The sequence below is a fragment of the Balaenoptera borealis genome (assembly GCF_965194805.1).
Source record: "Balaenoptera borealis genome assembly, chromosome: X".
Classification (NCBI taxonomy): Eukaryota; Metazoa; Chordata; class Mammalia; order Artiodactyla; family Balaenopteridae; genus Balaenoptera; species Balaenoptera borealis.
The window spans coordinates 28823903-28841534 of NC_138881.1; the positions used below are offsets into that span (position 1 = coordinate 28823903).

Below are 17632 nucleotides of genomic sequence, written 5' to 3' on the forward strand. Positions count from 1 at the left end.
GCAATAGCTACCTAAATGATCCTCCTGCTTCCAGTCTTGCCCCTCTCCCACTCAATTCTCCACACAACAGCCAAAGAAATTCTTATAAAACATAAATCAAATCATATTACTTCTCTTCTCAAAACCCTCCAATGGCTCCTCATCAAACCCATTGTCTTTTTTTTTTTTTTTTTGGCCCAGATGCCCGGCTTGTGGGATCTTAGTTCCCCGACTAGGGATTGAACCCGCGCCCGGCAGTGGAAGCGACGAGTCCTAACCACTGGACCGCCAGAGAATTCCCAACCAATAGTCTTTATCATGGCCTACAAATCTCTACATAACTTGGCTGTACACTGCCTGACATTCTAATCTTATTTTTTCCTTAGACTCCTCCAAGTACACACCATTTCAGCCTCATTAGCCTCTTTGTGTTCCTTGAGTATGGTGAGCATGCTCTTGCTTAAAGGTTTCTGCATTTGCTGTTCTCTCTGCCAAAAATACTCTTTCCCTCCAAGACACTTATATGGCTGTTTTCCTCACTTCTTTCTCATCTCAGAAGAGCCTTATCTACTGTTCCATTTTAAGTAGCAACCCCAACTTCTCTGTATTCCCTGTATTGTTCATTTTTCTTCATGGCACTTATGACTAGCATGAAATTATACAACTACTGGTTTCTCTACATCAGTAGACTAGATCCTATGAGTGCAGGGATGTTATCTGTCTTGCTCTATATTGGGTTTCCAGAGCTCAAACCTGTGCCTGGCACATGGTAGGTACCCAGTGCATTTGTGTTGAATAAGTGAAAGTATCTCAAAATTTAACTCCATGATTTTAAAATCTAGATTATATTTAAGGGGAAAAAACACAATGCCGTTTTGTAATAAAAAACTTTAAAAATATTAATGTTCAAAAAATGCTAAAAACTTACATATTTGTTTAGTCTTACAAGTGTGAATTTGGTTATTCTGCTCATCTGAATTGTCAAAGACAAGTCAATTGAGTAAACATTTATTGAGCTCTTTCATGTACAAGGACCAATACAGAGAAAGCAAAGGTAGGTGAAGCACAGTTTAATTTGTTTCGAAGAAGTTTTAAATTGATCTTATTGAGGTAGTAAGGGAGGATGTGGTTTGGAAACTGAAGGAAACAATTATAGTTTAGAAGTCCCAGTTAAATGATGAGAAATTATTTGATGAGTGGTCTAAGTGGTACCAAATCTTTTCTCAAAGTTCAGAAAAGGAATGAATCGATTCTGAGCTCAGAAGATGGCGGAAGAGTAAGACACAGAGATCACCTTCCTCCCAACAGATACATCAGAAATATATCTACACGTGGAACTGCTCCTACAGAACACCCACTGAACGCTGGCAGAAGACCTCAGACCTCCCAAAAGGCAAGAAACTCCCCACGTACCTGGGTAAGGCAAAAGAAAAAAGAAAAAAACAAGTACAAAAGCATAGGGACAAGACCTGCACCAGTGGGAGGGAGCCGTGAAGGAGGGAAGCTTTCCACACACTAGGAAGCCCCTTCGCGGGCGGAGACTGCGGGTGGCGGAGGGGGGAAGCTTCGGAGGCACGGAGGAGAGCGCAGCCACAGGGGTGCGGAGGGCAAAGCGGAGGAGAGATTCCCGCACGGAGGCTCGGCGCCGAGCAGCACTCACCAGCCCGAGAGGCTTGTCTGCTCACCCACCGGGGCGGGCGGGGCTGGGAGCTGAGGCTCGGGCTTCGGTCGGATCCCAGGGAGAGGACTGGGGTTGGCGGCGTGAACACAGCCTGAAGGGGGCAGTGCATCACAGCTAGCCGGGAGGGAGTCCGGGAAAAGGTCTGGAGCTGCCGAAGAGGCAAGAGACTTTTTCTTGCCTCTTTGTTTCCTGGTGCATGAGGAGAGGGGATTCAGAGCGCCGCCTAAACGAGCTCCAGAGACAGGCGCGAGCCGCGGCTATCAGCGCAGACCCCAAAGACGGGCATGAGACGCTAAGGCCGCTGCTGCCGCCACCAAGAAGCCTGTGTGCAAGCACAGGAAACTATCCACACCGCCCCTCCCGGGAGCCTGTGCAGCCCGCCACTGCCAACGTCCCATGATCCAGGGACAACTTACCCGGGAGAACGCACAGCGCGCCTCAGGCAGGTGCAACGTCACGCCGGCCTCTGCCGCTGCAGGCTCGCCCCGCCTCCTCCGTACCCCTCCCTCCCCCGGCCTGAGTGAGCCAGAGCCCCCGAGTCACCTGCTCCTTTAACCCCGTCCTGTCTGAGCGGGGAACTGACGCCCTCAGGCGACCTACACGCAGAGGCGGGTCCAAACCCAAAGCTGAACCCCAGGAGCTATGCGAACAAAGAAGAGAAAGGGAAATTTCTCCCAGCAGCCTCAGGAGCAGCGGATTAAATCTCCACAATCAACTTGATATACCCTGCATCTGTGGAATACCTGAATAGACAACAAATCATCCCAAATTGAGGAGGCGGAGTTTGGGAGTTTTCCTCTTTTTGTGAGTGTGTATGTGTATGCTTCTGTGTGAGACTTTGTCTGTATAGCTTTGCTTTCACCATTTGTCCTAGGGTTCTGTCCACCCGTTTTTTTTGTTGTTGTTGTTGTTTTTTTACTTTAAAAAATTTTTTTCTTAATAATTATTTCTTATTTTTAAGTTTAATAACTTTATTTTATTTTCTTACTTTATTTTATCCTCATTCTTTCTTTCTTTCTTTCTATTTTTTCTCCCTTTTATTCTGAGCCGTATGGAGGACAGGCTCTTGGTGCTCCAGCCAGGCGTCAGGGTTTTGCCTCTGAGGTGGGAGAGCCAAGTTCAGGACACTGGTCCACAAGAGACCTCCCAGCTCCACATAATATCAAATGGAGAAAATCTCCCAGAGATCTCCATCTCAACACCAAGACCCAGCTCCACTCAACGACCAGCAAGCTACAGTGCTGGATACCCTAGGCCAAACAACTAGCAAGACAGGAACACAGCCCCATCCATTAGCAGAGAGGCTGCCTAAAATCATAATAAGGCCACAGACACCCCAAAACACACCACCAGATGTGGACCTGCCCACCAGAAAGACAAGATCCAGCCTCATCCACCAGAACACAGGCACTAGTCCCCTCTACCAGGAAACCTACACAACCCACTGAACCAACCTTAGCCACTGGGGACAGACACCAAAAACAACGGGAACTACGAACCTGCAGCCTTTGAAAAGGAGACCCCAAACACAGTAAGATAAGCAAAATGAGAAGACAGAGAAACACACAGCAGATGAAGGAGCAAGGTAAAAACCCACCACACCTAACAAATGAAGAGGAAATAGGCAGTCTACCTGAAAAAGAATTCAGAATAATGATAGTAAAGATGATCCAAAATCTTGGGAATAGAATAGACAAAATGCAAGAAACATTTAATAAGGACCTAGAAGAACTAAAGAGGAAACAAGCAATGATGAACAACACAATAAATGAAATTAAAAATACTCTAGAAGGGATCAATAGCAGAATAACTGAGGCAGAAGAACGGATAAGTGACCTGGAAGATAAAATAGTGGAAATAACTACTGCAGAGCAGAATAAAGAAAAAAGAATGAAAAGAACTGAGGACAGTCTCAGAGACCTCTGGGACAATATTAAATGCACCAACATTCGAATTATAGGGGTCCCAGAAGAAGAAGAGAAAAAGAAAGGGACTGAGAAAATATTTGAAGAGATTATAGTTGAAAACTTCCCTAATATGGGAAAGGAAATAGTTAATCAAGTCCAGGAAGCACAGAGAGTTCCATACAGGATAAATCCAAGGAGAAACACGCCAAGACACATATTAATCAAACTATCAAAAATTAAACACAAAGAAAACATATTAAAAGCAGCAAGGGAAAAACAACAAATAACACACAAGGGAATCCCCATAAGGTTAACAGCTGATCTTTCAGCAGAAACTCTGCAACCAGAAGGGAGTGGCAGGACATATTTAAAGTGATGAAGGAGAAAAACCTACAACCAAGATTACCCAGCAAGGATCTCATTCAGATTTGATGGAGAAATTAAAACCTTTACAGACAAGCAAAAGCTGAGAGAGTTCAGCACCACCAAACCAGCTTTACAACAAATGCTAAAGGAACTTCTCTAGGCAAGAAACACAAGAGAAGCAAAACACCTACAATAACAAACCCAAAACAATTAAGAAAATGGGAATAGGAACATACATGTCGATAATTACCTTAAATATAAATGGATTAAATGCTCCCACCAAAAGACACAGACTGGCTGAATGGATACAAAAACAAGACCCATATATATGCTGTCTACAAGAGACCCACTTCAGACCTAGGGACACATACAGACTGAAAGTGAGGGGATGGAAAAAGATATTCCATGCAAATGGAAATCAGAAGAAAGCTGGAGTAGCAATTCTCATATCAGACAAAATAGACTTTAAAATAAAGACTATTACAGGAGACAAAGAAGGACACTACATAATGATCAAGGGATCAATCCAAGAAGAAGATATAACAATTGTAAATATTTATGCACCCAACATAGGAGCACCTCAATACATAAGGCAAATACTAACAGCCATAAAAGGGGAAATCGACAGTAACACAATCATAGTAGGGGACTTTAACACCCCACTTTCACCAACGGACAGATCACCCAAAATGAAAATAAATAAGGCAACACAAGCTTCAAATGATACATTAAACAAGATGGACTTAATTGATATTTATAGGACATTCCATCCAAAAACAACAGAATACACTTTCTTCTCAAGTGCTCATGGAACATTCTCCAGGATAGATCATATCTTGGGTCACAAATCTAGCCTTGGTAAATTTAAGAAAACTGAAATCGGATCAAGTATCTTTTCCGACCACAATGCTATGAGACTAGATATCAATTATAGGAAAAGATCTGTAAAAAATACAAACACATGTAGGCTAAACAATACACTACTTAATAACGAAGTGATCACTGAAGAAATCAAAGAGGAAATCAGAAAATACCTAGAAACAAATGACAATGGAGACATGATGATCCAAAACCTATGGGATGCAGCAAAAGCAGTTCTAAGAGGGAAGTTTAGAGCAATACAATCCTACCTTAAGAAACAGGAAACATCTCAAATAAACAACCTAACCTTGCACCTAAAGCAATTAGAGAAAGAAGAACAAAAAACCCCAAAGTTAGCAGAAGGAAAGAAATCATAAAGATCAGATCAGAAATAAATGAAAAAGAAATGAAGGAAACGAAAGCAAAGGTCAATAAAACTAAAAGCTGGTTCTTTGAGAAGATAAACAAAATTGATAAAGCATTACTCAGACTCATCAAGAAAAAAAAGGAGAAGACTCAAGTCAATAGAATTAGAAATGAAAAAGGAGAAGTAACAACTGACACTGCAGAAATACAAAGGATCATGAGAGATTACTACAAGCAACTCTATGCCAATAAAATGGACAACCTGGAAGAAATGGACAAATTCTTAAAAATGCACAACTTTTCCAGACTGAACCAGGAAGATATAGAAAATATGAACAGACAAATCACAAGCACTGAAGTTGAAACTGTGATTTAAAATCTTCCAACAAACAAAAGTCCAGGACCAGATGGCTTCACAGGTGAATTCTATCAAACATTTAGAGAAGAGCTAACACCTATCCTTCTCAAACTCTTCCAAAATACAGCAGAGGGAGGAACACTCCCAAACTCATTCTACGAGGCCACCATCACCCTGATACCAAAACCAGACAAAGATGTCACAAAGAGAGAAAACTACAGGCCAATATCACTGATGAACATAGATGTAAAAATTCTCAACAAAATACTAGCAAACTGAATCCAACAGCACATTAAAAGGATCATACACCATGCTCAAGTGGGGTTTATTCCAGGAATGCAAGGATTCTTCAATATACACAAATCAATCAACGTGATACACCATATTAACAAATTGAAAGAGAAAAACCATATGATCATCTCAATAGATGCAGAGAAAGCTTTCGACAAAATTCAACACCGATTTATGATAAAAACCCTGCAGAAAGTAGGCATAGAGGGAACTTTCCTCAACATAATAAAGGCCATATATGACAAACCCACAGCCAACATCGTCCTCAATGGTGAAAAACTGAAACCATTTCCACTGAGATCAGGAACAAGACAAGGTTGCCCACTCTCACCACTCTTTTTTTTTTTTTTTTTTTTTTTTTAGCTGTGTTGGGTCTTCGTTTCTGTGTGAGGGCTTTCCCTAGTTGTGGCGAGCGGGGGCCACTCTTCATTGCGGTGCGCAGGCCTCTCACTATCATGGCCTCTCTTGGTGCGGAGCACAGGCTCCAGATGTGCAGGCTCAGTAGTTGTGGCTCACAGGCCCAGTCGCTCCGCAGCATGTGGGATCTTCCCAGACCAGGGCTCGAACCCGTGTCCCCTGCATTGGCAGGCGGATTCTCAACCACTGCACCACCAGGGAAGCCCTCATCACTCTTATTCAACATAGTTTTGAAAGTTTTAGCCACAGCAATCAGAGAAGAAAAAGAAATAAAAGGAATCCAAATTGGAAAAGAAGAAGTAAAACTGTCACTGTTTGCAGATGACATGATACTATACATAGAGAATCCTAAAGATGCTACCAGAAAACTACTAGAGCTAATCAATGAATTTGGTAAAGTAGCAGGATACAAAATTAATGCACAGAAATCTCTGGCATTCCTATACACTAATGATGAAAAACCTGAAAGTGAAATTAAGAAAACACTCCCATTTACCACTGCAACAAAAAGAATAAAATACTTAGGAATAAACCTACCTAAGGAGACAAAAGACCTGTATGCAGAAAATTATAAGACACTGATGAAAGAAATTAAAGATGATACAAAAAATGGAGAGGTATACCATGTTCTTGGTTTGGAAGAATCAACATAGTGAAAATGATTCTACTACCCAAAGCAATCTACAGATTCAATGCAATCCCTATCAAACTACCACTGGCATTTTTCACAGAACTAGAACAAAAAATTTCACAATTTGTATGGAAACACAAAAGACCCCGAATTGCCAAAGGAATCTTGAGAACGAAAAATGGAGCTGGAGGAATCAGGCTCCTGGACTTCAGACTATATTACAAAGCTACAGTAATCAAGACAGTATGGTACTGGCACAAAAACAGAAATATAGATCAATGGAACAGGAGAGAAAGCCCAAAGATAAACCCATGCACTTATGGTCACTTTATCTTTGATAAAGGAGGAAAGAATATACAGTGGAGAAAAGACAGCCTCTTCAATAAGTGGTGCTGGGAAATCTGGACAGGTACATGTAAAAGTATGAAATTAGAACACTCACTAACACCATACACAAAAATAAACTCAAAATGGATTAAAGACCTAAATGTAAGGCCAGACACTATCAAACTCTTAGAGGAAAACATAGGCAGAACACTCTATGACATAAATCACAGCAAGATCCTTTTTGACCCACGTCCTAGAGAAATGGAAATAAAAACAAAAATAAACAAATGGGACCTAATGAAACTTAAAACCTTTTGCACAGCAAAGGAAACCATAAACAAGACCAAAAGACAACCCTCAGAATGGGAGAAAATATTTGCAAATGAAGCAACTGACAAAGGATTAATCTCCAAAATTTACAAGCAGCTCATGCAGCTCAATAACAACAAAACAAACAACCCAATCCAAAAATGGGCAGAAGACCTAAATAGACATTTCCTCAAAGAAGATATACAGATTGCCAACAAACACATGAAAGAATGCTCAACATCATTAATCATTAGAGAAATGCAAATCAAAACTACAATGAGATATCATCTCACACCAGTCAGAATGGCCATCATCAAAAAATCTAGAAACAATAAATGCTGGAGAGGGTGTGGAGAATAAGGGAACACTCTTGCACTGTTGGTGGGAATGTAAATTGATACAGCCACTATGGAGAACAGTATGGAGGTTCCTTAAAAAACTACAAATAGAACTACCATACGACCCAGCAATCCCACTACTGGGCATATATCCTGAGAAAATCATAGTTCAAAAAGAGTCATGTACCACAATGTTCACTGCAGCTCTATTTACAATAGCCAGGACATGGAAGCAACCTAAGTGTCCATCAACAGATGAATGGATAAAGAAGATGTGGCACATATATACAATGGAATATTACTCAGTCATAAAAAGAAACGAAATTGAGTTATTTGTAGTGAGGTGGATGGACCTAGAGTCTGTCATACAGAGTGAAGTAAGTCAGAAAGAGAAAAACAAATACCGTATGCTAACACATATATATGGAATCTAAGAAAAAAATAAAAATTTAAAAAAAAGGTCATGAAGAACCTAGGGGTAAGATGGGAATAAAGACACAGACCTACTAGAGCATGCACTTGAGGATACGGGGAGGGGGAAGGGTAAGCTGTGACAAAGTGAGAGAGTGGCATGGACATATACACACTACCAAATGTAAAATAGATAGCTAGTGGGAAGTAGCCGCATAGCACAGGGAGATCAGCTAGGTGGTTTGTGACCACCTAGAGGGGTGGGATAGGGAGGGTGGGAGGGAGGGAGACGCACGAGGGAAGAGATATGGGAACATATGTATAACTGATTCACTTTGTTATAAAGCAGAAACTAACACACAATTGTAAAGCAATTATACTCCAATAAAGATGTTAAAAAAAAAAAAAGAAAAGGAATGAATCATATATCATATATGGTCACAAGCCAAGGAATGGGCTCATAAAGGAAGTGCAATTTGGGGTAGACACAGCTGAGTAGTTGAAGTGGAAAGGACATCATACTTAGTAGGTAATACATATGCAAAGATAGGGAACATGAATAGCCGTATACGACTGACTTTTCAGAAATGTACAGGATCAAGGAAGATGGGTCAGGAAACAGAGGCTGGAGATGATTAATAATGTGCTTTAAAATACTGCATGCAATTCAGTAGGCAGTGGGGAACCATGACGTGTGTGTGTGTGTGTGTGTGTGTGTGTGTGTGTGTGTGTGTATGAATTTCAAATATATACAAAAGCAGAAAAGGAAAAAAAGGAAAATAGCACAAACAGCTCCCATGAGCCCATTATCCAGTTCCAACACTTATGAAACCATGGACAATTTTGTTGAATTGTATTTCCACCCATTCACCTCCTCAACTGGATTATTTTGAAACAAATTGATATAATATTTTATCCATAAATACTTCAGCATGTTTCCAATATACATGAATTCTTTTCAAGGAAAGTACACATAATACCATATCCTACATCTAAAAACTTTAACGTGTTATTAATGTAATCAAATATCTAGTTGTCCTTCATAATTGATTTGAATTGAGAAAGTTGTTTAGGAAGGAAACTTGGCAGAACTCAGTGACTGTGTTGGGTGAAGAAGAGGAAAGACTTGAATAACTCTCAGGTTTCTGGCCTGAGCATCCAGATGAATACTGATATCTGAGTAAAAGGATTTCAGATGGATGAACAGGTTCTGTGTGAGCATGCATTTGTGTGTGTGTGTGTGTGTGTGTAAGTGATGATTTCCTTCTGGACACAATCATATTATGAAGCCTTTGGGTTGTCAGACAATAGACATTCAATAGGCAGTTGGCAACAGACTTTGAGAATATGAATGAGATGGCAAATATCGTTGGGCCATACGTATTCTCACATTTCCACACGTCTGGCCTTTCTGCGCAAAGAACATCGGCATCTGAGTTAGAGGATAATTGAATAGCAAACATACCTTGTTTAGATTAGTGCATTTTTCCAGGGAGACACAGAAGCTTATCTTTCTTGGATCCCTTTGCTTACATTCCAACTTACATTCTGAGGATAACAGACCTAGACCTTCCCCTCTCTCTGGAGAGGATGTGTTTACATTCCAGAGCAAAGGTCTCTCTCTGTCTCTCTCTTCCTGCCTCTCTCTCCCCTCACCCACCCAAGTCCCTCCATGTCTGTCTTTCTGTCTGTCTGTCTCTATCAGACGTGTCAACTCCTCTATATAAGCTCTGATGTTTATAATGTTGGGGTTGCTCTCTTGTACATCTGGCCCTCAGTGCACGTCTCATGGGGATTTGAGTAATTAGTGACGTGTTCTCTGACCCAGAGATCACATGCTTCCTGTCAAGATAAATAAATACAGTTGACCCTTGAATAAAATGAGGGTTAATCTGTGTATAATTTACAGTTGGCCCTCCACATCTGTGGTTCCTCCACATCCACGGATTCACCCAACCATGGATTGTACAGCACTGTAGTATTTACTGTGGAAAAATATCCACATGTAAGTAGATCCATGAAGTTCAAACCCATGTTGTTCAAGGGTGAACTGTATAAATATAAAAACTTAACAGGTATCAATAAAACGAACATATTTGCTGACTTGCAGGCAAAATTGGGGAGGTTGAACCACGTGTGAGATGGAGACTAGGCTAAATAGGGGGTGCCTGTTGCTCAGCCTGCAGCTTCCCAGAAGGCCGGCTCTGAAGCAAACTCCACCAGTCAGATTGGGCAGCAGGAGAGAAGTCATGGGTAGATCTTAGGGAGCTTTCTTGCCTCATTCTAAGACTTCATGACTGTGGTGCATGAGGACTTGTCTTGGGGGAAGATTAATCTATAGAATCTTCTGAGGATATAGATAATGTCGGTTGTAAGGGGCAAAAGTCAATGCTTACAATGGGACCCTGAGGAAAGCAGCTGTGTTCCCAGGTCTGCAAATCAGCTAGACACAATGGTTATGGGTGATGTGAATGAATTTCAGAGAGAGAGAGAGAGATTGTTTATAAAATTCCAAGGTGTTGTCTTCAAGTCCATGAACACCTTGCAAATAGAAGGTTTCATTATTTTTCTGTTAAGCAACTCAATTTAACTCTGTGGTCAGAATATGTATCTAACAAGTATTACCATGTGAGGGAAAGGAAGGCATGCCAACACAAAAATATCCTGTGAGATTCCTTATCTGGAGAAATGCAGGTTAAAATTGTCTTCTGCCAGTGTTACAGAATTGCTAGTCAGTGGAATATAGTAGGTGTTGTTTCATTACAGCAGAGATGGTCAAATTGCTCAGAAACTTTTGTTAGAGTGAAAGCATGAGAAGAAAATTTGCCTAAGGATGACCCTTTGTGGAAAGCAGAGGTCGAGGATGGAGATGAATATGTCCGAAGAGTAGATCTCATCAGATCTTGGAGAAGAACCAGAAGACTAAAATATTTTAAAACTAAAAGGAGAACGAATATCAGGAAGGAGGGAGGGAGGGAGCCACCAACAAGTCAAATGCATCTAGGAACAGGAGTAAAAAGTCAACTGTGGATATTTAGGAGGTGACTGGTGATCTTATCAAGAGCAATCTCAGCATATTGAAAGAATGGAAATGTAAATCTGGACAGAGAAGACTGTCTTCCACTGTCAACCTCTTTCACTACAAAACTGAAAATAGTTTAGTACTACACTATGGTTTGCTTTATTTGACATAAGACACTTCTTTATGGAGGAAAAGTTTACTACTAATAAAAACAAAACTGAGAATATAACAAAAATTTTAAAAAAGACAGAATGTCTGGTATATGTTATCAATGTCCTAGAAGTCCCTTCACTCAAGCAAACCTCTTATATTCGTTCTTTCTTTTATCCACCTGGCAAAATTTCATTACCATCTCCTGATGGCTCTGAGCCTAGAGTCTTGGGTGGAATATTTAGGGCTACCCCACTAGCTGGATTAGGTCAGGTGCACCAACATGACTTCTTTTCTGCTTCTGTTAACTCTGCTGACCTGGACAGCCTGACAAAATGACCTTTGCCAGTGCTTGCACTGGCTCAACTCCTGTTGATGTGAGTCACGGACTCCATGTTAACGTGGCTGCCAGCCCAAGGGCAAAATTCCAGAACTCTGACAAGTGCTCCACTTGATACCAAGCATCCAGCTGACTGACATGCTGATTACTGAAATTCACACTGGGGCAACCAGCCCCATTTGCCCGTGTGTTGGGAGCCCAAACACTTAAAATGAATAGCTGTAATTTCCTAAAGGGGTAAAGGGGTAAAATTCAAGAGAAGGGAAGGAGGATCTTCCTCACTGGTCTAAAAGTAATCCATTCATGGCTTTCGTGAGGGGTGTGTGTGAGAGAATATATAGTCTCTCTCTGATGATTTGAGTTTGCAAAGCTTCCTGATTTTAATCCAAATCTCTGGAGAGTTCCCCGTTCTCTGGAGAGTGATGGAATTGCTCAGAATCAAGTTATGAACAGTTTTAGCAATGCTGGGCAGCATGTTGCAAAGGCAAGAAAACTTTCTATCTTAAATGAGAAAAGCAAAAAGCAAAAACTGGGGCAGGAGATGCCATACTCCCTGAATATCTAGATAATAGCTCCTTGGTGCATTCTCAGAGAATGCTGTCAAAATTGGCTGGAGTCCAGGAAATCCTTTTTAAAGCCCCTACACATACTCTTGTCCCTGAGGCACTGCACACAGAAAAATGGTATATGCACCAAAGAAAATTCTGTAGCAGTTTCCATAGTTTAAAATCAGAGATGAGATCTTTTATAGCTTTTTACTATTTTAGTTTGTCTAGAAATAAGTGATCTTTATAGTTTCTGACCCTCTGAAAATGAAACCACAGTCACTGTAGTTGCTATGGTGATAGAAAAATCCCTAGGATCACTACAGAGTACATTATTTCCATTTCTCTCTCTGAAATAGTTCCTTACCTTACCTGAAAATATGATGGCAAAATGAGGAAGCACACACTTTTTAGTCAACTTCCTTCTTGATGTTGACATGCACCTATGAAATGACCTCCCCACTCCCCATTTCAATTCTGTGAGATGTTTATTTGTTAGTCACTCTTCCTGGAAATGGAAATTTCAATTTCTGGGAGGCACGCATACATGAGTCTATATAATTTAAGTCCTTGATATTTCAAAATAGCATCCTTTCCACTCTGGTTCACAGAATCAAATAAGGTAAATGAGACCCTTATTTATACACTTTTAATTGAGAAAATTTTGATAGTGAAGCAACTTTCACAACTGAAAGATGAAGTCCAGATATGTACAATAAGGGAAAACAGAAGACTATGAACTATACTGCTTTAACTCACATTTCGAGGTGAAAAGCCTGTTGTTTAAAGAAGAGCTCATTGATAACACAGTCATAATAATATAGGCCTCAGCTTTGAGATAAATAATATTTAGAAATGTGGGTTTCCCTTTAAGAAGAGAATCAGTTTTTTAAGGGGATTCATAACACAAACAATTTGAACCTATAAGTACTTTGTTGATTCAAGTGTTATGTAATAAGTGTCTTTAATGAGCTAAAAAAGAGTAACTAAGACTACAGACGATTGATCTAGGGAACCAAACAAGGCACCTGTTTGCCAACTAATCAGGCTGAGATAAAGGTCTCAAGTAACTCTTAACTAGGCTTTGTTCTCTATCATAAGGGGCATATTTCTGCTGCTCAGTTTTTCTTCCTTTTAATGTAAAGCAACAACTACTCCCTTGCTGTCAGAATGTTTCACTACAGAGCATGCCTTTACCCACTTAAATGGTAAATCTATTTATATGAATGTCAAACTAGATACTGTAGAAAGTGAACAGGGCTGGAGTAGGAGACAGTGTTATCTGATAAATTGAATGTATTATTAATCACTTCTGATGAAAATAAACTTAAACAAGAACTGAGTGAATTTTTAATGTCTTTTCTTACTTATAGTAAGTTGTTTTATAATTACTCTGGAAAGTGCCTATATGATTTCTGTTTCTAAAAGTGCTATTTAAAAATAGCATATTGCTGTTGTGCCTTCTCTGTAATCTGTAACTTATAGGTATCCTTCGTCCTGTTTTATACCAAGAAGCAAGCTCAAACACAGGTTCCTGAGTTTAAAACTCTTACTGAGGTAAGATTTGAAATAATAGGTCGATCATAGGATGTGTATACAAACTTTAATCTGAAATTCTGTCTTCTAGTTTAAAGTTTGTAACAAAATATTTAGAAATTATTTATAAAATATTTACTTCAAATTTTGCAAGTGTTCCCTTAGTAAAAGTGTTTCCATAAGAAAAAAAAGCTATCTTAAAATTGAAACAATATAGTTTCAGATACATAACAAACTAAGCTAAAATATAAGATAATATGAAATTGATTGTCTAAGTGTATTTTCCCCAAAAACTGACTTCCATATTTCAATTATATTCTGGCTTGAAGTATATTGAATTTCATTTAAAAACTGTAAAATTGCTTTCTAGTGATTCTTCAGCTTTTATGTCCCAAAATGACTCATGTGAGCAGATGGCTATAAACACCTATAATTCACATTTTTGTTTACCATATTTACTTCTTGAAGAAAATTTCTATTTGGTTCACTAAAAGCTTCTTCATCACATCTTCTCCCACCTCTGCACCATTCAGTACTGTTAAGCATAGCCTTCACCACACAGCCCTGGTCTCTGTAGTCCTACCAAGTTCTGCTAGGCCTCAGGTTTCTCTCCACTTCTCTGAGAGCTATAGCTCTGTCTTCATTCATTAACTCAACAAATATCTGTTGAAAACTTAACCATGTGCCAGATACAGTCTAGGTACTGGGGATATGACAGTGAGCCAGAAAGACAAAGTCCTCCTTTTTCTGTTAGCCCACAAGCACTTTGCTGTACCTTTTGGCAGAGTCGATCATTCAACGGCTGATTCCCTACATCTGCCGATGCCCACTATTGGACACTATTAGTGAATCTATAGAACCATCTTGACATCTTGCCTATCCCGTTTTCCACCTCCACCAATAAGATCCAATTGTATCAAGGTGATATTTAGATTGTGGGAGTGGCTGAGATTGTCCACAGAGGCGGGGTTAGAGGAAAGAGGGCTGGGAAAGGAACATCAGAAAAACCCATATTTTGCGAGCAAGTGTGGAAGAAGAACTAACGAATGATTCCTAAATTTATATCTCTAATTGAGATGATCTCCTGAACTTTGACTTATATATATCCAGTATATCCAATATGTCTCTTGATATCCACATGGATGTGTAATAAACATCTTAAACTTAACACATCAAAACTAAACTTACACTCAACCTTGCACCCTAACCTGATACTCCGGCCGTTTTCCGCATGATACAGTTAATGGCAGCTCCATTGCCCCAATTGTTCATGCCAAAATTCTTAGTGTTATCCTTGAATCCTCTCTCTACCAACCCACATGCAACTGGCCACCAAATCCTATGGGCTCTACCTTGAGAATGTATTCATAACTTAACCCCCCTGCCACTCTGATCCAAACCATCATCTCCAGCTTGGATAGTTCTGAATATGGGTATAATAACAGTGCTTTCCTAATAGGATTGCTGTGGTGACCATACAAGCTATCACAAGTAAAGAATTTAGAATGGGTCCTGGCATATAATAAATCAGCAGTAGCCAAATGCCACTTATAGTCAAAGCATGAATATTTCAAAGGCTTTATCGTCTATAAAATTATTCTCAGTTTCTGCTTTCTACATTGCTTTCTCCTCTTCACAAATTCAGTTACACTCATGCCTTATACTATGTATTTTGGCTATATTATGTCTCTCCTACTTTTATTACGTTCTAACTTGTTTGTGTAACTCTGACATGTGTATTCAATTAATGTTACAAATTACCAGAGCACAGGGATCACATCTTCTATTTCTCTTTTAGAGAGTTAAACACAGTATTCGAGGCTCAATACATATGTGTTAATTTGAAGTGAAAAGTTGAGTTGAAGCTCTGAATCTTAACTTGCTTATGAAAATCAATTTGAATGGAACCACTGAACCTTTAAGGTTTGTTACATTGTTCTTGAACCGTTGCAGACATCCATTCAGGACTGAACAGATGTTGTGAGTGCTTCAGTCATCTCCCTGTTCATTCTGTTTTACTTTTACTGGTTATTTAGCTGTTAGAGTAAATAGTGCAATAACAGTCCATCTGTATTTCCTGGCCAAGCTTCTCCATGGTTACCTCACAGTACCTCAGATACCTAACAACAGACAAAGTCCTTCATTTAGAATTATGCCTAGTTCCCCAGACGTCACAGAGCACCAGTGAGAACAAAAAGAAAAATGCAAAACCTGCACTTCACTGTTCCAACTGTTCCCCAAAGACAACAATCCTAGTCATCAGCACCAACTAAACGAAAAATGATTTCATAAATCCTTTTGTGATAGGTACATTTTGCATTACGTTGTGCACATTGTCAAAATCATTTTACAAAAAAAATCTTGATAGAAAAACTGGCTCTTGCACATAGCAAAGAAGTGTGTAGAAGCAAGTGCTTTTCTCATCATTCAAAATTAGATATACGGTACTCTATGTTTCCAAATATTTTAGAACCAGGACATGCTTTTAAGTCTCGTGTAACTGAGCAAAGGAGGGGCACATAGATTTTATGGAGAAAAATTCTATGGCAATACAGTAATCCAGGGAAACCTAAAAAAGTGATTACCGCTGAGGAATGGGATTGAAAAATGTGGACAGGATGCTTTTCTTTCTTCTTTTCACTTTATACTATTTTATCCTATTTAAATATACAATCATGAGCATCTTATTATTTTCATAAAGAATGGAAAATCTGGGCTTCCCTGGTGGCGCAGTGGTTGAGAATCTGCCTGCCAACGCAGGGGACACGGGTTCAAGCCCTGGTTTGGGAAGATCCCACATGCTGCGGAGCAACTAGGCCCGTGAGCCACAATTACTGAGCCTGCGCATCCAGAGCCTGTGCTCCACAACAAGAGAGGCCGCGATAGTGAGAGGCCCGTGCACTGCGATGAAGAGTGGCCCCCACTTGCCGCAACTAGAGAAAGCCCTCGCACAGAAACGAAGACCCAACACAACCAAAAATAAATAAATAAATAAATAAGCCAACACCTTTAAAAAAAAAAAAAAAGAATGGAAAATCTAATATGTGTGATCAAGCAAGTTTACAGATAACTACTATACACAACTGAATGCAATTAAGTCTGTACAAATTAATACAAATGACAGTACACTATTTTGGAAAAAAAAAGGAAACATATTTGGTAATATTTTGCCCATTTTATAAATGATTAATGCTGTTGACACTGGGAGAACATGCTTTCTATCATAGCGTTTTACATTTGGGATAGAAAAGCAAAACCACTGTTTCATGTAATTGTTCTGAACCTAAACGCACAAATTTAAGAAAACTAACAAACAACAAAACAAAACATGTTATAGGAAAGGGATCTTAACACTCTACCTCCTTTCTTTATCTTTTTGGAAACCCCAGAGATTTCCCTAATGGTGAGAACATCTTTTTGCCTCAGGTTTGGAAAACTCAATTTGGGAATTTGTAGTAGTTGGTATCCATTAATTAAAGTGATTTACAATACATAGTTCTTGATTTTTTCCTTGACTGTTTAATTACATGCATTAGGATTCAGAAACAAGCAGACGGGTAAAAGTCATTGTATTAGACTGAGCTATATGCAATTGCCAATGTTTGAACATTTTGACTCACATAATGTCAATTCATAAGGTTCAACTGAATGTTATTAAAGTATCAACATGCTCATGACTACCATTTTAAGCAAGAAAATTGATACAGATCAGCTTTTTTAAATGGCAAAAGAAAAACAACAACAAAATAACAAAAATAAGTCTCATAATTCCAAGGAAAAAAGAAAAAAAAACCACT

At 39.5% G+C, this 17632-nt stretch overlaps 1 protein-coding gene across 8 annotated transcripts in view; it reads right to left on the reverse strand.

The window, feature by feature from the left end:
- DMD (dystrophin) overlaps positions 1-17632 on the reverse strand; it is a 2485149-nt gene that overhangs the window by 1190059 nt on the left and 1277458 nt on the right. The gene's annotated exons all lie outside the window — the stretch shown is intronic.